Source organism: Astatotilapia calliptera, chromosome 7, assembly GCF_964374335.1.
Source record: "Astatotilapia calliptera chromosome 7, fAstCal68.1, whole genome shotgun sequence".
Lineage (NCBI taxonomy): Eukaryota > Metazoa > Chordata > Actinopteri > Cichliformes > Cichlidae > Astatotilapia > Astatotilapia calliptera.
In genome coordinates, this window is record NC_137428.1 from 5,471,736 (window position 1) to 5,496,801 (window position 25,066).

General features: G+C 39.4%; 3 long non-coding RNA genes across 3 annotated transcripts; all 3 read right to left on the minus strand.

Annotated features, from left to right (window-relative positions):
* Window positions 1-5,219: 5,219 nt before the first annotated feature.
* Window positions 5,220-12,462, minus strand: LOC145429927 (uncharacterized). The gene is made up of 2 exons (XR_013910270.1): window positions 7,356-12,462; window positions 5,220-7,324 (listed from the first exon to the last, which is right to left on the minus strand). It is a non-coding gene; the product is annotated as an uncharacterized LOC145429927 (long non-coding RNA).
* A 539-nt stretch (window positions 12,463-13,001) lies between these two features.
* On the minus strand, window positions 13,002-15,917 carry LOC145429928 (uncharacterized). Its single transcript, XR_013910271.1, has 2 exons — window positions 13,933-15,917; window positions 13,002-13,858 (listed from the first exon to the last, which is right to left on the minus strand). It is a non-coding gene; the product is annotated as an uncharacterized LOC145429928 (long non-coding RNA).
* Window positions 15,918-15,993: 76 nt separating this feature from the next.
* Window positions 15,994-23,264, minus strand: LOC145429929 (uncharacterized). Its single transcript, XR_013910272.1, has 2 exons — window positions 18,130-23,264; window positions 15,994-18,098 (listed from the first exon to the last, which is right to left on the minus strand). It is a non-coding gene; the product is annotated as an uncharacterized LOC145429929 (long non-coding RNA).
* Between the last annotated feature and the right edge of the window lie 1,802 nt (window positions 23,265-25,066).

Sequence of the window (25,066 nt, forward strand, 5' to 3'; positions counted from 1 at the left end):
TGTGTGTGTGTGTGTGTGTGTGTGTGTGTGTGTGTGTGTGTGTGTCCCCAGAGTTCAGCTGAGACAGTGTCCTTCACCCCGACAGGCTAAGTAAACAGTCTTCCAGCCAACCCAGGTGGCCTTGCATGGGATGGGAAGAACAGTCGTAACCGTGATGGGGGTCCGCAAATTTGATAAGCTCAATGTTCTGACTGTCACATGAAGTCTTTCAGGTTGTTTTACGTTTACTATCACAAATGAATGTTTTTTTCCCCTAATGAATATACATTTTAGGTCTAAAGTGTCTAAAATCTGCAGTTTTGGAATTTTTCATGTGGGATAACAAAATTAAAAAACAAAGAAAAAAAAAACACTCCAAAAAAACAAGTGATACATGTGATGAAGGACTGACATAATTTGATTCATAAGACTTTATTTGATATTCACATACTGTAAGCAGAAAACAGCTTTAACAAAGGAAACTTGATGGAAAGGACTAACACCAAGCTTATCCATCTTTTCCTGTAAAGAAAAACTGAAAAATCAAACCAAAGTAATAAATTACAGATCTCCCTTAAATGTAAAGTGAACTTTCTAATAGGCTCTTCTGGCCTTTGTCTGCAGTCATAAAACATGGCACGCAAGGTACCCACAGCTGTTTTGTCCCCGTACAGTTCTTTAAATTGAAGAAAGATCTTATCTGGCGTATCCCGCTCCACTTGCTCTCCTAATGCACTCAGCACAAAATCACACTGCTGCTCTATAGACCACTTTTGAGCATGGAGCATTGCACTAATCTGGCTCTCCCGGTCTTCATAATTCGTGTTAAGCCACAAAATTCTGGTACACAGGGTGCACCAATAAAAAATGGTGACACCATATTAACGGTTTCAGATGGTTCATCAGCCATATTGATCAGTCTAAGGCAGGTGGTTTTGTATGCTGGTCAAAAATCCTGTCAACAAACGTCAAATGTTACGTATGGTTCAAAATGACTCCCGTACAAGAACATTGTAAGGTCTACTATTGACCAGTAAGAAACCACCACACTCACACTGCAATGGGGTCCACAAGATTTAGTTTTCTTCCTCCAAGTCAGACTACAGGCTGAGGACACAACTCCGGCCTGGAATCCAAGGCCCAAAGCCATGAACTTCTTCTTTTTGCATGTTGTTGTAAGTTAAAATCCTAATAAAACGTCTAATTATTTATTTACCTGCTGACTGCAAAACAGCCACCACACCTCCGGCTGTCACTTCTCCTCCATTAGAAGCTGCAGCAGACGACATCATGCCTGCAGCGCAGGAGCCTGCAGCTATTCCAGCTGAATTGAAACCTGCAGCTCCCAGAAGAGCAGGAGCAGTGACTACAGCACCTACTGCAGGAAGACAAGACATGTATCAGACATGGATCGGGCTTTGATTCAAATTAGTTAAAGATAAATAAACTGCTTACTTGCTCCTGCAGCAGTACACACAGCTGTCACTATAACACAACATAAGAACACACATTAACATCTAACTGGGCCATAGCTCAGCACACAGCTGATCAAGGATTTAGATCAAGTAACTGAGCTACAGAGAAGACGGGGAGGCTTTATGTTACGATGGAGTATTAGAGCCACAAGAAAAAAGTTGTTGATATGGACATTACTGTTCCACAACAAACTGCTATAATTACTGTTTCTGCTACAAAATTACTTATTTAGATGAGTTAGTGAAACAAATTGATCAGGCATTGTGTGATACAACATTCAACCTCTTTATTGCACGAGGATGTAACCATCGATAACCTTGCATCTGTCCATTAGATCGTGGCTCAAGAGTTGGCAGTTTGTCTTGTAATTGGAAGGTTGCCGGTTCAAGCCGCGGCTCGGACAGTCTTGGTCGTTGTGTCCTTGGGCAAGACACTTCACCTACTGCCTACTAGTGGAGGCCCGATGGCGTGATATGGCAGCCTCGCTTCTGTCAGTCTGCCTCAGGGCAGCTGTGGCTACAAAGTACCGCAGTGTAATCCATTTATTTCAACAAAGTAACTGTATTCTGAATACCACCTTTTTAAACGGTAACTGTAACGGAATACAGTTACTCATATTTTGTATTTTAAATACGTAACGGCGGTACATGTATTCCGTTACTCCCCAACACTGGTTACATGTAATTGTTTCAGGAAGAAACACTTGGTTATTGATCATCAGGATGCTTCACGATGAATACATGTATTGATATGTATTTACCTATGAGTTTTAGAGATAAAAATAAATAAATAAGCAAATAGGTTTGTGATGGCTAAGGCTGTCACTGAAACACAAGAAAGAAAACTAAAGATCTCACCACAGCTCAGTCTGGAAATATTAAGACATTTTCTGTAATGCTAGAATCATCAACTCATATAATGTAGAGATTGTTACGTTCCCCTGAGGGGTCTAGGCGGGGAGGGGGAAGTAACAAAAGGGACCGGGTCAGAAAAAGGAGTCAAGGAGGCAAAGGGGTTCAATTAAAGAGTTTTATTAAAGTTTCAATTTATACTAACTAAAAGAGACGGACAAGCCGCTATTACCATTTAAGAAAACAAACAAAACTCAGGCGTTGGTCAATAAAGTAAAACGTAAGCCAAAAAGAAAGAGCAGCTCACTAGCTGAAAACCACCAAAAACACAGCTCACTAGCTGCAAACACAACAACCACTCAGCTCACAAGCTGTAACCACACTACTGGCACTCTGGCCCAGAGCTCACCTTTCCCTGGGCTTAAATACTTTTAATTACTGATGTGAGTCAGCTGTGTAACAGGGAAAGGTGGCACCTCAGGCAGAAGAGGTGGTGGGACACGCCCACACAGGCACCTTCAGGAGGAGGCCCTGCTAGGGCCGTAACAAGATGATGTGAAAAAGGCAGCTGTACTCACATAGACCCATTGTTCCACTCAGGATGAGGAACCTAAGATTGGACTGTGTCTTAAACAGAAGTGAGCATCAGCTGTTACTTCCTGGATAATGAAACTGAATGGGCGTCACTGGGTCTGTGACGTAAATAAACTTCCTTTAGTCGTCATAGAACAAGTGATTGTGAGGCTGGATCTAAGGGGATTTGACATATTTATTTATTTTATGTTTTGTATTATGTATTTCACACACATGTGTTATTTCAAGGATTGTTCTTTCTATTTTAATCCTTATGTTAAATCAACTGCTTAAAATAAACACAAACAAAAAGGAGGTTATGATACGGAGCGTGTTTGAATGTTATTTGGGTCACTGAAAATGTGTCTGCATTATGTGTGCCCTTTCTTTGGGGTGTGGTATGTAACATAAGAAAGACCGCGGGTACCAATTAGTGTAGAATTTCCTCACATACTTGAGTCATACCTTGATTCTGGTTTAATCTTGTTAAGAAAAATAGTGAGAAACAGAAATGGAAATAAAATGGGTGAGTATAAAAGGCGCCGCACAGCAAGAAGGTCCTGAGTTCAATTCCACCATCAGGCCGGGGTCTTTCTGTGTGGAGTTTGCATGTTCTCCCCGTGTTTGCGTGGGTTCTCTCCGGGTACTCCGGCTTCCTCCCACCGTCCAAAGACATGCAGCTTGTGGGGATAGGTTAATTGGATAATCCAAATTGTCACTAGGTATGAATGTGAGTGCGAATGGTTGTCTGTCCCTGTGTGTTGGCCCTGCGACAGACTGGCGACCTGTCCAGGGTGTACCCTGCCTCTCGCCCTATGACAGCTGGGATAGGCTCCAGCGCCCTCCGCGACCCTGAAAAGGAGAAGCGGAAGCGAATGGATGGATGGATGGATGGAGTATAAAAGGCTTATCACAGCAGACACAAGAGCAGAAGGTGAGAGGAGTTATAAAAACAACCAACGTCTGAGAAGCCCTGGACAGGAGATCCTATGAAATGGCAGCACTGGAGATCATGACAAGACACACGTTCAGGAAAGTTTATTATACTGCATTTAATCCCAGTCATTTTCAGAGAGAGATTAAAGGTTGAAGACTGATTTATAACAAGTCCCCACACAAACATAGATAAAGCACTAAAAGTGCCTCACTGACGAGCAAGAAGTGCAATAAATAACTGAGAAGTGATACATGCTGTATGGGCGTCGCACATATGACGAGTTAGGAGTGAGAACGTGTTGATCTGCAGGGAAGCAGGAGACTGCTGTTATAGAGTGGATTGAAGATTTTTATTCTTTATTTCTATTTTTCAAGACTTTGTGAATTGTCTTTTTTTAAATAACTTGGCTTACCCTTTTTGGTTTTGTTAATATTGGCAATAGTGTGAAGTACTATTGTTGGGTTCGATAATATTTATTATATAGGTCATCCAGTTAAGGTAAATGTCATGTTTTGAATTGTTAGAATCTGATGAGCATTATTTTATTTTATTTTTTGTTGTTTTGTTTTTCTGTTTTCCCCCTGAGAGATTACCACCTTAACGTGGTCAGGCGGTGTGATGGCTGCAGTTACAGCCACACAGTGGTAATATCAGTGTAGAGGCTTACACACAACACTGCATCCACATTGGTCTTTCCTTAAATATAAGGTTTAATTTACAGGATAATAAATAACTGGTTTTGGTCTCAGTTAGGTTTTTGTGTGTTTTACCCCTTTTTGTGATTTTTGTGGGCTGATCAGCCACTATTTAAGTTTCCCCCTTTGTCTTCTTTAGTGAGGTCAGTTTGTTTGAGGTATCAGTATTGGTTGTTGTTAACTTTGAGTAGAGTTCTGTGATTTTGACCTCTTTTATGGGCACATATGATTTTTTTTTTGTATAATTTAACCAACTATGTTGTTGGGTTAAATTTAAAAAAATTGGGGGGGACTGTACTGCGGTGGCCCTGAGAGGCCGAACGGACTGCAACTTAAGAAAACACCAGCAATAAGAAAAACCCTGCAAAAGCACACAAAACACAGCGGAAATAGGAAAAACAAAACAGAAATAGGAAAAAATAGATTTCCAAAAGCACAAGGAAAGTGTTTCTGGGGAGACAATAACCCGACAGACCAGTTGCAGGAACCAAAATATGGTAAGAATTGTGCTGGGAGACACTTAAAAGAAGTGGAGGATCACACATGATGGGAGGAAAAGGACCAACGTTACTGACACGCAGTAGTGATATATTAACACACTGAGAGTAAAAGACAGAAGTGCTCAGTGCATGATGGGAAGTGTTAAGATTCAATATTGAGGAAGGGTACAAGAGGTGATCGAAGAATAACCACACCGATCCGGCCGGGTGAAGTCAAACGATGATTTTAATGAATACACGCGTGGGAAGACACTCTGTACGCAGACAGCCAGTAGTCTTCAACTTAATCAAAGCATGAACAGATATTTTATAGCATCAGGGTTTGTTTACTGACGCCCCTTCATACGTCACAGACACATTTTATACATAGATCAGATCAACATCATCATGACTTTTCACCCAGAAAATCATCTCCTATTTTCATGGCTTGGTACTTTCCGTTCTTATCTTAAAATGAATTGTTCCTCTTTCTTGTCGAGACAACAAGAAACGGTTCCTCTTTTACCGAGACAATTTTGTAGTTACAGCCAAACATAACTAACCTCTTCCTCTAAATAAATCTAATTTAAAGTGTGTGTGTGTGTGTGTGTTGACCTCACATGCTCTTTCTCAATTCACCTGTTGCACTTCTGACCTTTTACCAGACCAGAAGCTCACTGAGACTATGTGTATGTCTTCTACTAAATAAATGTTTTAATCAAGAACCTCTACTAAAACCTTAATATAAAATGATAAAGCTATCTGTTACATTGTTAAAGCCTCGTCTTAGCCTGCGGCTCAAAATAACTTCCTGCTTCTTTCTGCATACAACTTCCTGTCAGCCTGCAACTCAGTCTTTCTGAAAGAGACACTGTCTAAACCTTGGAATGCAATATCCATGCTGCAAATTATATTATTAATGCAATAACAATTATTTAACAATAGCAGTAAAATAATTTCCCTCCTCGACACTCCCCCTTTTGACCTCTGAAAACCAGAGGTCACAATACATTGTGTCCTCACGCAGACCCTTCTCTGGTGGTCTCGAACCTCGAGATCTCCAGGATCCTCGCCCCTCCTGTGGTCGCCGAGATCAGTCTTCTGCAAAGGAAACAAAACACCTTTTCTTGCATCTCCCTAACTTATCCTATCTGGGACTCTTTAATTAAAAGCATGATCCTAATTATGCTCTTAACTTATTGACTTGTATTTATGTATACTCTTCAACGTTACTCATCACTTTAAACTCTTTGAGCGCTGGTTTCACATCCAGTTGCTCGCTCTATTTTCCCTTATCTGATCATCAACATCCTGTGCACAAGTTGTCGCTGCTGCAAGTTAATCTACTCCAAAAGAAGACAACCACTTTAATCAATTAAGTTCAAGCATATAAGCAATTACTCCTGTATACATTTCATCATAGCTAAATGCTGCCTTGAAACAACTCCTATGTGTTAACACTAACTTCATTTTAAAACCTCACATTTCCTATGTTATCACCTGTTTTTGGTATAGCCTTTTTATTTCATTTTGCTCCCTTTAATGTAACAATACCTCCTAATTCTAGTTTATCAGACTTAACCAAAATATATGCTTTCCTTCCTCTTTGGTCCTTCTTTAAGTTCAGTTAAAAGCTAAATGAATTTAAGGCCTTTTGCCTGGAATCAATACTGTCATGTGTGTTTCTTAACTCTGTGTCTGTAAGCGTGTGCAATCCTTCATGAACTCATATTATCCTCACAGTAGATTGGCTAATCATAGCGCTAGCCAAAGGCTCGTGACCCTCCAGAGACAAATTTGAGCCACAACTCCTTTAAAAGCACAAAATGCAATATGTATAAAAATCATTTCTATTTATAAGCTCCCCCTTTATCCTAAAAATACCTCCTATGTAATATCTGTATGTGTAAGCCTACATTATAACCACTACTTCTAGAAATCAAAAAGAAATCAAAGCTGTTCTACCCCTTCAACCCTCACTAATTTTCCCTCTAAGAATTATTCACAGCTTTGAAAAACCGGCATTGTATCTTCTAAACAGGATTCATGGTCCTGGGCCATGTTGGCCCAGTATTCTTGGTTCCTTGTATTTTCGCTCCTTATTTAGGCCAGGTTTTCTGAGGTGTCCTGTTGTGGTGTTCCCTAAGTGTTTTTCCTTTGTGACTCTTACCCCCTTGTGCCCCTCTGTGTATTTATGAGCTCTCGTCTCTCTTTGTGTTTATTCCATGTTTCCCCCAGCCTGTTATGTCTGTGTTCTCCCCGTGCTCTGGGTGTATTTAAGTTGTGTCTTCTGATATTGTAGTTCCTGGTTCGTCTATATTGTTTCCCCTCGGTCTCCCTGCGTCTCTTGTGTATTTCCCCGGACCTCCCTGCATCCTCGTTTCTGGTTTGTGTTATTAGCTTACCCAGTTTTCCGGTTTCTTGTTTTTCCACCAGTGCTGTTTTGTGCCCACCGTTGTAAATAAATATTCACCTGCACCAGAGCTGCCGCCTTTTGGGTCCTTTTCTACAACTCCACACGGCTTGCCTCGCAAACCGTGACAAGTTCACTTTTAATCCTTTAACCTTAACTTAAAAATAACAGTTTCAGTTTTACCATATCCAAATGATCAAAAACCCAAAAGGTCCTAAAATGATCCTAAATTATTAAACAATTAAATTATTAAACCCTAAACCCCCCTTTATCTTGATACATTTCATGTGTCAAGATACTATACAAAACTTAAAAATGCTCAGTTTCCCCACTCATGATCCAATCTATGTCATAAAAATAAACTTAAAACAGAACAGTTATCAGTCATGTGCTTCTTCAAACAATGATAACTGAGTTACATCAAAAAATATTTCCCCTTTAGCATTTGGCATTCTCCCAACAATATACTATAATCCCATAATCTAACCCCAGTCAACAAAACAAAAATTTTTCTGGTAAAAGCAAATTGTTTATCCACATTTATTCATCCTCACCTTCATCCAGTCACACATTCACTCACATGCAGTCACACCATGTATTTGCTGATAGTGGAGCCTCCCGCATGATCAGATACTCCACCCTCAGCAAAATGAGCTCCGTCATTTTTTATTTTCCATAGGAAAATATTTCTTTATGCTTTTGGACTGGATTGACTCGCATAAAATCCTTTTTACAGGGACTTACGACCTGAATTGTCCCCAGGTAGCTCTCCTCAGCCAATTGTAATCTGGAAAGCCCCCTTATATTTGCTCTTCCCGAGAACTTTCAGCGCCGTTATTCACTGTTGCAGGCCTGCTTAAAACAGAAATGAAAAAAAAAATAGAGCTGATTGTTAGCTCATAAAAACAAAACAAAATCACCTGACAGGTTTTCTTTAAGTGCACTGTTACAAAATAATGGGCCCAATTTTAGACATGTCCATGTTTCCTAAAACTCCCTCTATTAAAAACAAAAATAACAACAACAACCTACCTGACAGAATCAACCCATCACCACAACAACCTTAAACACACAAATCTTGCCACCACATAATTTCACCTCCTCAATACACCAAAAGTCTCATTAAAACCACTCAATTTGCACACAAAAATCACCCCCTTATGCTCTATAACATACTTCAATTCAGCATAAAACCCCCTTACGACATCATATAATCACTAAACTATAAATTTCCTACCCCAATCTGCACTTCTCGTCTCTGCTATGCTTCCTCTTCCTGAAAGTCACAGTCACACACACACTCCAGCTAATTTGCATACTGAGTCATCTCTCAAGAAGCTGTAACAACAGAAACATATGTTTAAACATTCCCAACTCATTAAATCATTTTATTTCTTCCAACAGTGATCACTAGTGTTGATCACTCAGTACGAGAGCACTCCTAAGTCACTCTTTTTTAAAACTACTTTAATCCCTTTTTCGTTTTCATAACTCCCTTTGTCATATGGCTTATTCTATTCCTCAATTACAAACTCAAATGTATTTTATTAAACATTCACACCCTTGTATCATTCATACAAAATAGCAAGCTGTTCTTCATTGCCTATGTTTGTGTTCTTAGCCAGGTTTAATCAGTGTCTATGCATTAAACTCCATGAGCTTGTCTTGTCTTTATAAGTTTAATGCATTTCCTGTTTGTGTGTGTGAATTTGCACATGGTGCTTTTACAGTGTGTCAGACTCCTTCATAATTTTGCCTTTAAACAGTCAATTTTCTCCTCCCCAACTTTACTAACCCAAATTCTGATTTCCTACGTTAAATAGCAGCATTCCTTGTCCTCAGCCAGAAGGTAGGGCTCCACTTGCCACTTTCCACCTCCACCCTAGCCCAGCGGTCTTACCCGTCAGGTCCGAGAGTATTCGTGACTGTGCCTGCCTTAGGTTGTCCCAGGGTTTCGAGGTGGGATCTTACCCGTCATGGGCTATCCAGCCTTCCATACTCGCCTGATACGGGGCCCAAGTGGGCAGGGGAGGGAACACACTGGCTCTGGGAATTAAAGGAATGTAAGCTGCTTCCTTCATTGCATCTTATGTTAAACTATCTCTATAATAAGCTATCTCAATTCTGACTCCTTCCTAGAATAATTTCACATATGGCACTTTGTGTATGTGTGTTTTCTATTCATTAATGTAATTGTCAGTTATTTTCTCTCTTCATTTTACTTTATTTATCTGTTTGTTTGTAACGTTCTACTTTAGTTCTACTAAACCTTGATGTAAAAAACAATACTCCCTTATTTCACTCACACACTCTGCATTTTGCCTACGCACACACTTCTCTCTCAGACTTCCTCTGTTCACACATCACCTTGCACTCACTCTACTATCAACTTTCATAGTGTTATTATTATTTAGTATTTTGTACACCTCACACAGAATCATTCAAATCGAGTACTCACAGCATTCACATCACAACCTTCAACTTTCACTTTCGATCCTGCAAGACGCAGAGATGGACATCTCCTTCACCTAACATAAAACTAAATTACCATATCAACATACAATTACTGAAATTCAAACTCAAATACACCATCTGTTTTAATAAAGTCAAAGAGTAAACAGGTGTACCAAGTGTATGTACTTATGTGTTTTAAACTGAAAGAAAAAGAAACTCAAAACTCTCATAACATCACTCATGCATCTCTTAAATTAAAAACACTTTCAAACTTTAAAACCTCCTACTTTACATCACCAAAGAAATACCTCTCACACCTTCATTCATCATTCAAAACCTTCTAGTCACCGCATTCACACTTAAACTGTGACTAGAGTTGAAGAATATAACTCAAAACACAATTTCCTAAGAGTATTTTAGACATGCTTGTCATAATCAAAAAAGCAAGTAAAAAACAAACAAACAAAAAATTGAAACCTCCATTAATTCTCACCGCACACACAAGAAATTGAAAAAATAAAACCCACCAGCAGCTAATGCTGGAGAACAGTTACTACTGAAAGTCATGTGTTAGTCTTAAGTATATACAGTGCACTCAATATATTTATATATCTACATCCAAACTCAGTCAGTTACTATGCATCCCCTACGGCAACTCAAAACTTTATTTATAGTCCTCTAATAAACATAAATGGCATTTGAAACACACACTCAACAATGTTTGCAGCCGTATTTGTAAAACCAACTGTGGCTTAAACAGTTCACTGCTTACTCATTTGCATTTTCACTCACACACACCGTCTAAAAATAGCAGCAGCATTGCCTCAGACTCCTTTCACACAGAGATCTCTTATTACAAAGACGTCTTATATTTACAACTACTGTCAGATCTGTCAGCTTTAGCGCCTAACCAATTTCGACAAATTTAAAATAACCGCCCACCAATTAACCAGTATCAAGACTTTAACTGTTTCTGGCCTCATTTCTAAAATCCCTAACTCAATTTAAAAGCGTCAACCAACCCAAACTTTTTTGAAGTTTTAGGTTAAAGTTACACGCCCGAAGTCCACTTCTGCTGGCCAAAAAAGCGCAGATACCGTTGCAAACGGTAAGGAGATTCTAACTCCTAGTTATTCTGGAGTGCCCCAAACTCCACAGTGACCAACTGACTATCCCTCTTCGAGGACAATGTCTAAGCGTCCTTGACATTGGCAAGCGTTACCTCTGAGCACTGCGCTTCCTAGCAGACTCGAACTGCCGTTCTAGAATAATTTATAATACTTTGAAACAACAATCAACACCCGAAACAAGTGTATAACTGAGGCAGGTGCAACCTAGTGGCCAATTTGACCGCTCAGGTCCACTCTTATGACCAAATTTGGACTCTAACCAACACAATAACCAATTCCCTACCAACTACTTGAGACTCTAACTCAATTTCTTTGGGACTTCAACCCATTATTTAAACTTTTCTTATCAGACTCTTAACTACTTTCATTTCTTCTTAGCAGAACTCTAACTGCTTCAACTCATGAGATTTTCATCAAAATCAAAACAGACATCCACCAGTAACTTCAGTGAGTAGACTTAAATTTTATCATGTCCAATTTGGCACACTTTGGAAATAATTCAACAGGTAGTGCCTTACCTTTTGGATAAGCCGGCTTATGCCCACTCACTTAGACCACTGGAATTCACGTCTGCCCGTCAGACCACCCAAGACCCCGGATTTCTCCGTCCAAACCTCCAACTCTCCTTCCCCAATAACCGGACGAAGCCCCCAAATGTTAAGATTCAATATTGAGGAAGGGTACAAGAGGTGATCGAAGAATAACCACACCGATCCGGCCGGGTGAAGTCAAACGATGATTTTAATGAATACACGCGTGGGAAGACACTCTGTACGCAGACAGCCAGTAGTCTTCAACTTAATCAAAGCATGAACAGATATTTTATAGCATCAGGGTTTGTTTACTGACGCCCCTTCATACGTCACAGACACATTTTATACATAGATCAGATCAACATCATCATGACTTTTCACCCAGAAAATCATCTCCTATTTTCATGGCTTGGTACTTTCCGTTCTTATCTTAAAATGAATTGTTCCTCTTTCTTGTCGAGACAACAAGAAACGGTTCCTCTTTTACCGAGACAATTTTGTAGTTACAGCCAAACATAACTAACCTCTTCCTCTAAATAAATCTAATTTAAAGTGTGTGTGTGTGTGTGTGTTGACCTCACATGCTCTTTCTCAATTCACCTGTTGCACTTCTGACCTTTTACCAGACCAGAAGCTCACTGAGACTATGTGTATGTCTTCTACTAAATAAATGTTTTAATCAAGAACCTCTACTAAAACCTTAATATAAAATGATAAAGCTATCTGTTACATTGTTAAAGCCTCGTCTTAGCCTGCGGCTCAAAATAACTTCCTGCTTCTTTCTGCATACAACTTCCTGTCAGCCTGCAACTCAGTCTTTCTGAAAGAGACACTGTCTAAACCTTGGAATGCAATATCCATGCTGCAAATTATATTATTAATGCAATAACAATTATTTAACAATAGCAGTAAAATAATTTCCCTCCTCGACAGAAGTTAATGAGCAGTTGTGGCCTATAACAGCATAACTAAAGGATGGGACAGGGTCAGCTGATCCAGCTGTAGCTGTAAGACTGATCAAAAAGGAAAGTTATGAGTTTAATGTTAAAAGACGAGAGCGTTTCTGGTTAAACAGGACAGGGACAGGAAAGCTGAAGGCTCAGCCTCCCATTAGACTCATTAGACCTCACCAGAGTGAACAACTTTCTCTGCAGCAACGCAACTCATAACTTTTATTCACACCCTGTCCTGATACTTCATCTGCTATTTCATCTGCTATAAACAATAACCATACACTATTATTGCAATCTATACTACAGCTCAAACGTCTGTAGAGAATTAGAAATGTCTTATTTACTGTCAACAGTGAAAATCTTTTGATGTTTTACTAAATTAATCAGAAGCGTAAAGAAATATAAATAATTAATGGTAACATTTAGCATAAATCACAAATGAGATTTAGTGGAATATCTACTTAGTGTTGTTGAGACAACGTCGGTCTCTCCGATTCTTTTTGTCTTGGTAGAGATCACGCAGAGATGTTTCCAAATTTCACACAATCCTTTCATTACCCATTTTCCTTACAGATGCATCTGGAGATCAGCACACTGCATCCTGTGCAGTCCTACTCTAAAGGCTGATCTGAAGGGTTTCACACAACAATTACAGTTATAGTCTCTGGTCTCCAATTTCTACAGTAAATCCCCCACAATGGAAAAACACTGGTAAAGTGGCCTGGGGTGCTGACACCCTGACCCCCATCTCCTTTTAAGGTAATGTACATTGGCAATTGTCTGCCCCTCACCCTCAGTAAATCTTGCTACTGTCCTGTGTTTGGGGGTTAACTGCCGCACTTCCCTGCACCTCAGTTCTTTGTTCCCATCCCAGGACTATTTTCTATTTTGTAATCTTAAATCCTATCAACAACAAAATCATACTACGACACACACTAATAAACTACATTCACTATGACCTCAATACCTAATACACAGTCCATTACTTCTACAGTGTACTGTTATGAAAACAACAGAATTCAATTCAATTCAATTCAATTTTATTTATATAGCGCCAAATCACAACAAAAGTCACCTCAAGGCGCTTCATAGATACAGAGAAAAACCCAACAATCATATGACCCCCTATGAGCAAGCACTTTGGCAACAGTGGGAAGGAAAAACTCCCTTTTAACAGGAAGAAACCTCCGGCAGAACCAGGCTCAGGGAGGGGCGGCCATCTGCTGCGACCGGTTGGGGTGAGAGAAGGAAGACAGGATAAAAGACATGCTGTGGAAGAGAGACAGAGGTTAATAACAGGTATGATTCAATGGTAGTGAAGGTTGTCTGGAGGCACACTCAGACACTGTCACAGAAGGTCGTGGAGATCCGTAACGCTGAAACGTCTGCACAGAAACAGAGAGTGAGCAAAGGCAAGAACTGATGGAAAATGTGACATGACTGTGGCATGATACGTTACCTTGGTACTGCAATGATCTGGTTGTTTAGAAGCCAGCATGAAGACCTCGCGAGGAACAGGCGAGTAATCAGCTGATTCTTCACAAGTGACTGAGGGACGGGAAGGTGGAGGAGCATCCCCTAAAAAAGACAAGCACACGGACAACAACACAGGCATACACCGAAAGAGGAGAGAGAGAAAGAAGCAGGCCAGCAAAAGAGGGCAAGGGAACCGTGACATCTACAGAGGCCCATTTTTATTTGGTACATCGTGTCACCAGATGTCAGTTTGTGATGTTACATCCAAACTTGTCAGTCAAGAAACCTTTTTCCAAAGATATCAGCACAAACCAAAATCATTGTGTGGATTAAAAACAGTAAAATATCGAGGTTTGTGATGGATCATCCCATTTTCTGTTTGTAATCTGATTGAATCAAGTGTGTTCCATGTGGCCATAAAGGAGTGAGTGTTACTAAAATTTGGTCCATGTATAAATATGCAGACATTTCCTAATGCATCATGAGTGATTTAACCAATAAAAGATTCATTAAACACACATCTGTGAAAACATTACTGGTAAACTTTGCGTAATATTATGTTAAAGCAAATATAATTTTACAATTAAGACAAGAATGTTTGAATCTGACCACAAACTTTTGAGCAGTAGTGTGTGTTGTATGCATGTGTCTGTCTGTATCTGACCAGGATTTTGTCATCAGTGTCAACAAAACGCTCATTTTTTAGCTGTGTCCATCATCAAAATTGAGGTGGAGTGTTTTAACTCTGATGGCAATCTCTCCCTAACAAGTCCACTTTATTGCGTGCTCATTTTCTCCTATTAGTGGCTCATACGTATATAATTAGGAAACATGCATTAAGTCAGCGGTCTTACTGTCACCAGCGGTCACCTTATTTGCGCCACGGACCGGTTTATGCCTGACAATATTTTCAAGGACCGGCCTTTAAGGTGTCGCGGATAAATACAACAAAATAAAACTAGTACCAGTACCGAAAAAAAGAAGATTTATTCATAACACACTTGAAAAGGCCCGGGGACACCGAGTTAACGATAAAAACGATAACAAAATAAACCTGAAAACCGATAAAAACCCTGAAAACCATACATTTCACACCTGAGCCTCAACTCTCGGGGCCCGGTACCAAACGACTCACGGACCGGTACCGGTCCGAGGCCCGGGGGATGGGGACCGCTGCATTAAGTGCACTAATTTCTCACACTTATCAGTGGCTCATGGTTGCTTAAGGCCTATGTCTGTACTTGACCACAGAGGCAGAGCATCATTCAACCTGCCAGCTGCCTATCTTGGGAGCTTTTCAAGGATGACAGACTCCACTTTCTCTGCAGCAAGACAGCTCATAACTTTTTTACAGTGTCTCCCTGTCCTCATACTTCTATATATTCTTCTGTAATAGATAACTATACACTATCATTGCAATCTACACTACAGCTCAAATGTTTGAAGTCAATTTTCACCTGGTTTATAACCATGTGATTGGTCCACACAGCAGTGATTGTTTCTAAGATTTGGCGCACGTATAAGTGTGTAGACATTTCCTAATGCATCATGGGTGATTCAACATAAATGATTCATTAAACACACATCTGTGAAAACATTTCTGATCATTTTCATGTAATATTATGTTAAAGTAAATGTAAATTATTAATTAAAAGACAACTGTTTGAATCTGACCACAAACTTTTGAGCAGTAGTGTGTGTTGTATGCATGTGTCTGTCTGTATCTGACCAGGATTTTGTCATCAGCGTCAACAAAACGCTCATTCTTTTAGCTGTGTCCATCATCAAAATTGAGGTGGAGTGTTTTAACTCTGATGGCAATCTCTCCCTAACAAGTCCACTTTATTGCGTGCTCATTTTCTCCTATTAGTGGCTCATACGTATATAATTAGGAAACATGCATTAAGTCAGCGGTCCTCAACCTTTTTTGCGCCACGGACCGGTTTATGCCCGACAATATTTTCAAGGACCGGCCTTGTTAAGATTCAATATTGAGGAAGGGTACAAGAGGTGATCGAAGAATAACCACACTGGTCCGGCCGGGTGAAGTCAAACGAAGATTTTAATGAATACACGCGTGGGAAGAAAACTCTGTACGCAGACAGGAAGTAGTCTTCAACTTAATCAAAGCATGAACAGATATTTTATAGCATCAGGGTTTGTTTACTGACGCCCCTTCATACGTCACAGACACATTTTATACATAGATCAGATCAACATCATCATGACTTTTCACCCAGAAAATCATCTCCTATTTTCATGGCTTGGTACTTTCCGTTCTTATCTTAAAATGAATTGTTCCTCTTTCTTGTCGAGACAACAAGAAACGGTTCCTCTTTTACCGAGACAATTTTGTAGTTACAGCCAAACATAACTAACCTCTTCCTCTAAATAAATCTAATTTAAAGTGTGTGTGTGTGTGTGTGTTGACCTCACATGCTCTTTCTCAATTCACCTGTTGCACTTCTGACCTTTTACCAGACCAGAAGCTCACTGAGACTATGTGTATGTCTTCTACTAAATAAATGTTTTAATCAAGAACCTCTACTAAAACCTTAATATAAAATGATAAAGCTATCTGTTACATTATTAAAGCCTCGTCTTAGCCTGCGGCTCAAAATAACTTCCTGTCTTCTTTCTGCATACAACTTCCTGTCAGCCTGCAACTCAGTCTTTCTGAAAGAGACACTGTCTAAACCTTGGAATGCAATATCCATGCTGCAAATTATATTATTAATGCAATAACAATTATTTAACAATAGCAGTAAAATAATTTCCCTCCTCGACACTCCCCCTTTTGACCTCTGAAAACCAGAGGTCACAATACATTGTGTCCTCACGCAGACCCTTCTCTGGTGGTCTCGAACCTCGAGATCTCCAGGATCCTCGCCCCTCCTGTGGTCGCCGAGATCAGTCTTCTGCAAAGGAAACAAAACACCTTTTCTTGCATCTCCCTAACTTATCCTATCTGGGACTCTTTAATTAAAAGCCTGATCCTAATTATGCTCTTAACTTATTGACTTGTATTTATGTATACTCTTCAACGTTACTCATCACTTTAAACTCTTTGAGCCCTGCTTTCACGTCCAGTTGCTCGCTCTATTTTCCCTTATCTGATCATCAACATCCTGTGCACAAATTGTCGCTGCTGCAAGTTAATCTACTCCAAAAGAAAACAACCACTTTAATCAATTAAGTTCAAGCATATAAGCAATTACTCCTGTATACATTTCATCATAGCTAAATGCTGCCTTGAAACAACTCCTATGTGTTAACACTAACTTCATTTTAAAACCTCACATTTCCTATGTTATCACCTGTTTTGGTATAACCTTTTTATTTCATTTTGCTCCCTTAATGTAACAATACCTTCTAATTTTAATTTATCAGACTTAACCAAAATATATGCTTTCCTTCCTCTTTGGTCCTTCTTTAAGTTCAGTTAAAAGCTAAATGAATTTAAGGCCTTTTGCCTGGAATCAATACTGTCATGTGTGTTTCTTAACTCTGTGTCTGTAAGCGTGTGCAATCCTTCATGAACTCATATTATCCTCACAGTAGATTGGCTAATCATAGCGCTAGCCAAAGGCTCGTGACCCTCCAGAGACAAATTTGAGCCACAACTCCTTTAAAAGCACAAAATGCAATATGTATAAAAATCATTTCTATTTATAAGCTCCCCCTTTTATCCTAAAAATACCTCCTATGTAATATCTGTATGTGTAAGCCTACATTATAACCACTTCTTCTAAAGATCAAAAAATCAAACCTGTTCTACCCCTTCAACCCTCACTAATTTTCCCTCTAAGATTTATTCACAGCTTTGAAAAACTGGCATTGTATCTTCTAAACAGGATTCATGGTCCTGGGCCATGTTGGCCCAGCATTCTTGGTTCCTTGTATTTTCGCTCCTTATTTAGGCCAGGTTTTCTGAGGTGTCCTGTTGTGGTGTTCCCTAAGTGTTTTTTCCCTTTGTGACTCTTACCCCCTTGTGCCCCTCTGTCTATTTATGAGCTCTCGTCTCTCTTTGTGTTTATTCCATGTTTCCCCCAGCCTGTTATGTCTGTGTTCTCCCCGTGCTCTGGGTGTATTTAAGTTGTGTCTTCTGATATTGTAGTTCCTGGTTCGTCTATATTGTTTCCCCTCGGTCTCCCTGCGTCTCTTGTGTATTTCCCCGGACCTCCCTGCATCCTCGTTTCTGGTTTGTGTTATTAGCTTACCCAGTTTTCCGGTTTCTTGTTTTTCCACCAGTGCTGTTTTGTGCCCACCGTTGTAAATAAATATTCACCTGCACCAGAGCTGCCGCCTTTTGGGTCCTTTTCTACAACTCCACACGGCTTGCCTCGCAAACCGTGACAAGTTCACTTTTAATCCTTTAACCTTAACTTAAAAATACCAGTTTCAGTTTTACCATATCCAAATGATCAAAAACCCAAAAGGTCCTAAAATGATCCTAAATTATTAAACAATTAAATTATTAAACCCTAAACCCCCCTTTATCTTGATACATTTCATGTGTCAAGATACTATACAAAACTTAAAACTGCTCAGTTTTCCCCACTCATGATCCAATCTATGTCATAAAAATAAACTTAAAACAGAACAGTTATCAGTCATGTGTTTCTACAATTAATGGTAACTGAGTTACATCAAAAAATATTTCCCCTTTAGCATTTGGCATTCTCCCAACAATATACTATAATCTCATAATCTAACCCCACCTAATAAAACAAAACAGAAATTTTCTCTGGTAAAAACAAATTGTTTGTCCACATTTATTCACCCTCACATTCACTCACATGCAGTCACACCATATATTTGCTGATAGTGGAGCTTCCCGCACGATCAGATACTCCACCCTCAGCAAAATGAGCTCAGTCATTTTTATTTTCCATAGGGAAATATTTCTTTATGCTTTTGGACTGGATTGACTCGCATAAAATCCTTTTTACAGGGACTTACGACCTTGATCAGTCCCCACAGGTAGCTCTCCTCAGCCAATTGTAATCTGGAAAGCCCCCTTATATTTGCTCCTCCCGAGAACTTTCAGCGCCGTTATTCACTGTTGCAGGCCTGCTTAAAACAGAAATGAAAAAAAAAATAGAGCTGATTGTTAGCTCCTAAAAACAAAACAAAATCACCTGACAGGTTTTCTTTAAGTGCACTGTTACAAAATAATGGGCCCAATTTTAGACATGTCCATGTTTCCTAAAACTCCCTCTATTTAAAACAAAAACACCAACAACAACCTACCTGACAGAATCAACCCATCACCACAACAACCTTAAACACACAAATCTTGCCACCACATAATTTCACCTCCTCAATACACCAAAAGTCCCATTAAACCCACTCAATTTGCACACAAAAATCACCCCCTTATGCTCTATAACATACTTCAATTCAGCATAAAACCCCCTTACAACAACATATCACTAAACTATAAATTTCCTACCCCAATCTGCACTTCTCGTCTCTGCTATGCTTCCTCTTCCTGAAAGTCACAGTCACACACACACTCAGGAAGTTCCTTCGTCACCACACACTCCAGCTAATTTGCATACTGAATCATCTCTCAAGAAGCTGTAACAACAGAAACATATGTTTAAACATTCCCAACTCATTAAATCATTTTATTTCTTCCAACAGTGATCACTAGTGTTGATCACTCAGTACGAGAGCACTCCTAAGTCACTCTTTTTTTAAAACTACTTTAATCCCTTTTTCGTTTTCATAACTCCCTTTGTCATATGGCTTATTCTATTCCTCAATTACAAACTCAAATGTATTTTATTAAACATTCACACCCTTGTATCATTCATACAAAATAGCAAGCTGTTCTTCATTGCCTATGTTTGTGTTCTTAGCTAGGTTTAATCAGTGTCTATGCATTAAACTCCATGAGCTTGTCTTGTCTTGTCTTTATAAGTTTAATGCATTTCCTGTTTGTGTGTGTGAATTTGCATATGGTGCTTTTACAGTGTGTCAGACTCCTTCATAATTTTGCCTTTAAACAGTCAATTTTCTCCTCCCCAAATTTACTAACCCAAATTCTGATTTCCTACCTTAAATAGCAGCATTCCTTGTCCTCAGCCAGAAGGTAGGGCTCCACTTGCCACTTTCCACCTCCACCCTAGCCCAGCGGTCTTACCCGTCAGGTCCGAGAGTATTCGTGACTGTGCCTGCCTTAGGTTGTCCCAGGGTTTCGAGGTGGGATCTTACCCGTCATGGGCTATCCAGCCTTCCATACTCGCCTGATACGGGGCCCAAGTGGGCAGGGGAGGGAACACACTGGCTCTGGGAATTAAAGGAATGTAAGCTGCTTCCTTCATTGCATCTTATGTTAAACTATCTCTATAATAAGCTATCTCAATTCTGACTCCTTCCTAGAATAATTTCACATATGGCACTTTGTGTATGTGTGTTTTCTATTCATTAATGTAATTGTCAGTTATTTTCTCTCTTCATTTTACTTTATTTATCTGTTTGTTTGTAACGTTCTACTTTAGTTCTACTAAACCTTGATGTAAAAAACAATACTCCCTTATTTCACGCACACACTCTGCATTTTGCCTACGCACACACTTCTCTCTCAGACTTCCTCTGTTCACACATCACCTTGCACTCACTCTACTATCAACTTTCATAGTGTTATTATTATTTAGTATTTTGTACACCTCACACAGAATCATTCAAATCGAGTACTCACAGCATTCACATCACAACCTTCAACTTTCACTTTCGATCCTGCAAGACGCAGAGATGGACATCTCCTTCACCTAACATAAAACTAAATTACCATATCAACATACAATTACTGAAATTCAAACTCAAATACACCATCTGTTTTAATAAAGTCAAAGAGTAAACAGGTGTACCAAGTGTATGTACTTATGTGTTTTAAACTGAAAGAAAAAGAAACTCAAAACTCTCATAACATCACTCATGCATCTCTTAAATTAAAAACACTTTCAAACTTTAAAACCTCCTACTTTACATCACCAAAGAAATACCTCTCACACCTTCATTCATCATTCAAAACCTTCTAGTCACCGCATTCACACTTAAACTGTGACTAGAGTTGAAGAATATAACTCAAAACACAATTTCCTAAGAGTATTTTAGACATGCTTGTCATAATCAAAAAAGCAAGTAAAAAACAAACAAACAAAAAATTGAAACCTCCATTAATTCTCACCGCACACACAAGAAATTGAAAAAATAAAACCCACCAGCAACTAATGCTGGAGAAAAGTTACTACTGAAAGTGATGTGTTAGTCTTAAGTATATACAGTGCACTCAATATATTTATATATCTACATCCAAACTCAGTCAGTTACTATGCATCCCCTACGGCAACTCAAAACTTTATTTATAGTCCTTTACTAAACATAAATGGCATTTTAAACACACACTCTACAATGTTTGCAGCAGTATTTGTAAAACCAACTGTGGCTTAAACAGTTCACTGCTTACTCATTTGCATTTTCACTCACACACACACCTCCAAAAATAGCAGCAGGCAGTCAGTGCATTACTGACTCGACACACAGAGATCTCTTATTACAAAGACGTCTTATATTTACAACTACTGTCAGATCTGTCAGCTTTAGCGCCTAACCAATTTCGACAAATTTAAAATAACCGCCCACCAATTAACCAGTATCAAGACTTTAACTGTTTCTGGCCTCATTTCTAAAATCCCTAACTCAATTTAAAAGCGTCAACCAACCCAAACTTTTTTGAAGTTTTAGGTTAAAGTTACACGCCCGAAGTCCACTTCTGCTGGCCAAAAAAGCGCAGATACCGTTGCAAACGGTAAGGAGATTCTAACTCCTAGTTATTCTGGAGTGCCCCAAACTCCACAGTGACCAACTGACTATCCCTCTTCGAGGACAATGTCTAAGCGTCCTTGACATTGGCAAGCGTTACCTCTGAGCACTGCGCTTCCTAGCAGACTCGAACTGCCGTTCTAGAATAATTTATAATACTTTGAAACAACAATCAACACCCGAAACAAGTGTATAACTGAGGCAGGTGCAACCTAGTGGCCAATTTGACCGCTCAGGTCCACTCTTATGACCAAATTTGGACTCTAACCAACACAATAACCAATTCCCTACCAACTACTTGAGACTCTAACTCAATTTCTTTGGGACTTCAACCCATTATTTAAACTTTTCTTATCAGACTCTTAACTACTTTCATTTCTTCTTAGCAGAACTCTAACTGCTTCAACTCATGAGATTTTCATCAAAATCAAAACAGACATCCACCAGTAACTTCAGTGAGTAGACTTAAATTTTATCATATCCAATTTGGCACACTTTGGAAATAATTCAACAGGTAGTGCCTTACCTTTTGGATAAGCCGGCTTATGCCCACTCACTTAGACCACTGGAATTCACGTCTGCCCGTCAGACCACCCAAGACCCCGGATTTCTCCGTCCAAACCTCCAACTCTCCTTCCCCAATAACCGGACGAAGCCCCCAAATGTTAAGATTCAATATTGAGGAAGGGTACAAGAGGTGATCGAAGAATAACCACACTGGTCCGGCCGGGTGAAGTCAAACGAAGATTTTAATGAATACACGCGTGGGAAGAAAACTCTGTACGCAGACAGGAAGTAGTCTTCAACTTAATCAAAGCATGAACAGATATTTTATAGCATCAGGGTTTGTTTACTGACGCCCCTTCATACGTCACAGACACATTTTATACATAGATCAGATCAACATCATCATGACTTTTCACCCAGAAAATCATCTCCTATTTTCATGGCTTGGTACTTTCCGTTCTTATCTTAAAATGAATTGTTCCTCTTTCTTGTCGAGACAACAAGAAACGGTTCCTCTTTTACCGAGACAATTTTGTAGTTACAGCCAAACATAACTAACCTCTTCCTCTAAATAAATCTAATTTAAAGTGTGTGTGTGTGTGTGTGTTGACCTCACATGCTCTTTCTCAATTCACCTGTTGCACTTCTGACCTTTTACCAGACCAGAAGCTCACTGAGACTATGTGTATGTCTTCTACTAAATAAATGTTTTAATCAAGAACCTCTACTAAAACCTTAATATAAAATGATAAAGCTATCTGTTACATTATTAAAGCCTCGTCTTAGCCTGCGGCTCAAAATAACTTCCTGTCTTCTTTCTGCATACAACTTCCTGTCAGCCTGCAACTCAGTCTTTCTGAAAGAGACACTGTCTAAACCTTGGAATGCAATATCCATGCTGCAAATTATATTATTAATGCAATAACAATTATTTAACAATAGCAGTAAAATAATTTCCCTCCTCGACAGCCTTTAAGGTTTCGCAGATAAATACAACAAAATAAAACTAGTACCGGTACCGAAAAAAGAAGATTTATTCATAACACACTTGAAAAGGCCCAGGGACACCGAGTTAACGATAAAAACGATAACAAAATAACGCTGAAAACCGATAAAAACCCTGAAAACCATACATTTCACACCTGAGCCTCAACTCTCGCGGCCCGGTACCAAACGACTCACGGACCGGTACCGGTCCGAGGCCCGGGGGATGGGGACCGCTGCATTAAGTGCACTAATTTCTCACACTTATCAGTGGCTCATGGTTGCTTAAGGCCTATGTCTGTACTTGACCACAGAGGCAGAGCATCATTCAACCTGCCAGCTGCCTATCTTGGGAGCTTTTCAAGGATGACAGACTCCACTTTCTCTGCAGCAAGACAGCTCATAACTTTTTTACAGTGTCTCCCTGTCCTCATCCTTCTATATATTCTTCTGTAATAGATAACTATACACTATCATTGCAATCTACACTACAGCTCAAAAGTTTGAGGTCAATTTTCACCTGGTTTATAACCATGTGATCGGTCCATACAGCAGTGATTGTTTCTAAGATTTGGCGCACGTATAAGTGTGTAGACATTTCCTAATGCATCATGGGTGATTCAACATAAATGATTCATTAAACACACATCTGTGAAAACATTTCTGATCATTTTCATGTAATATTATGTTAAAGTAAATGTAAATTATTAATTAAAAGACAACTGTTTGAAACTGACCACAAACTTTTGAGCAGTAGTGTGTGTTGTATGCATGTGTCTGTCTGTATCTGACCAGGATTTTGTCACCAGTGTCAACAAAACGCTCATTTTTTTAGCTGTGTCCATCATCAAAATTGAGGTGGAGTGTTTTAACTCTGATGGCAATCTCTCCCTAACAAGTCCACTTTATTGCGTGCTCATTTTCTCCTATTAGTGGCTCATACGTATATAATTAGGAAACATGCATTAAGTCAGCGGTCCTCAACCTTTTTTGCGCCACAGACCGGTTCATGCCTGACAATATTTTAAAGGACTGGCCTTTAAGGTGTCGCGGATAAATACAACAAAATAAAACTAGTACCGGTACCGAAAAAGAAGATTTATTCATAACACACTTGAAAAGACCCAGGGACACCGAGTTAACGATAAAAACGATAACAAAATAAACCTGAAAACCGATAAAAACCCTGAAAACCATACATTTCACACCTGAGCCTCAACTCTCGCGGCCCGGTACCAAACGACTCACGGACCGGTACCGGTCCGAGGCCCGGGGGATGGGGACCGCTGCATTAAGTGCACTAATTTCTCACACTTATCAGTGGCTCATGGTTGCTTAAGGCCTATGTCTGTACTTGACCACAGAGGCAGAGCATCATTCAACCTGCCAGCTGCCTATCTTGGGAGCTTTTCAAGGATGACAGACTCCACTTTCTCTGCAGCAAGACAGCTCATAACTTTTTTACAGTGTCTCCCTGTCCTCATACTCCTATATATTCTTCTGTAATAGATAACTATACACTATCATTGCAATCTACACTACAGCTCAAAAGTTTGAAGTCAATTTTCACCTGGTTTATAACCATGTGATCAGTCCACACAGCAGTGATTGTTTCTAAGATTTGGCGCACGTATAAGTGTGTAGACATTTCCTAATGCATCATGGGTGATTCAACATAAATGATTCATTAAACACACATCTGTGAAAACATTTCTGATCATTTTCATGTAATATTATGTTAAAGTAAATGTAAATTATTAATTAAAAGACAACTGTTTGAATCTGACCACAAA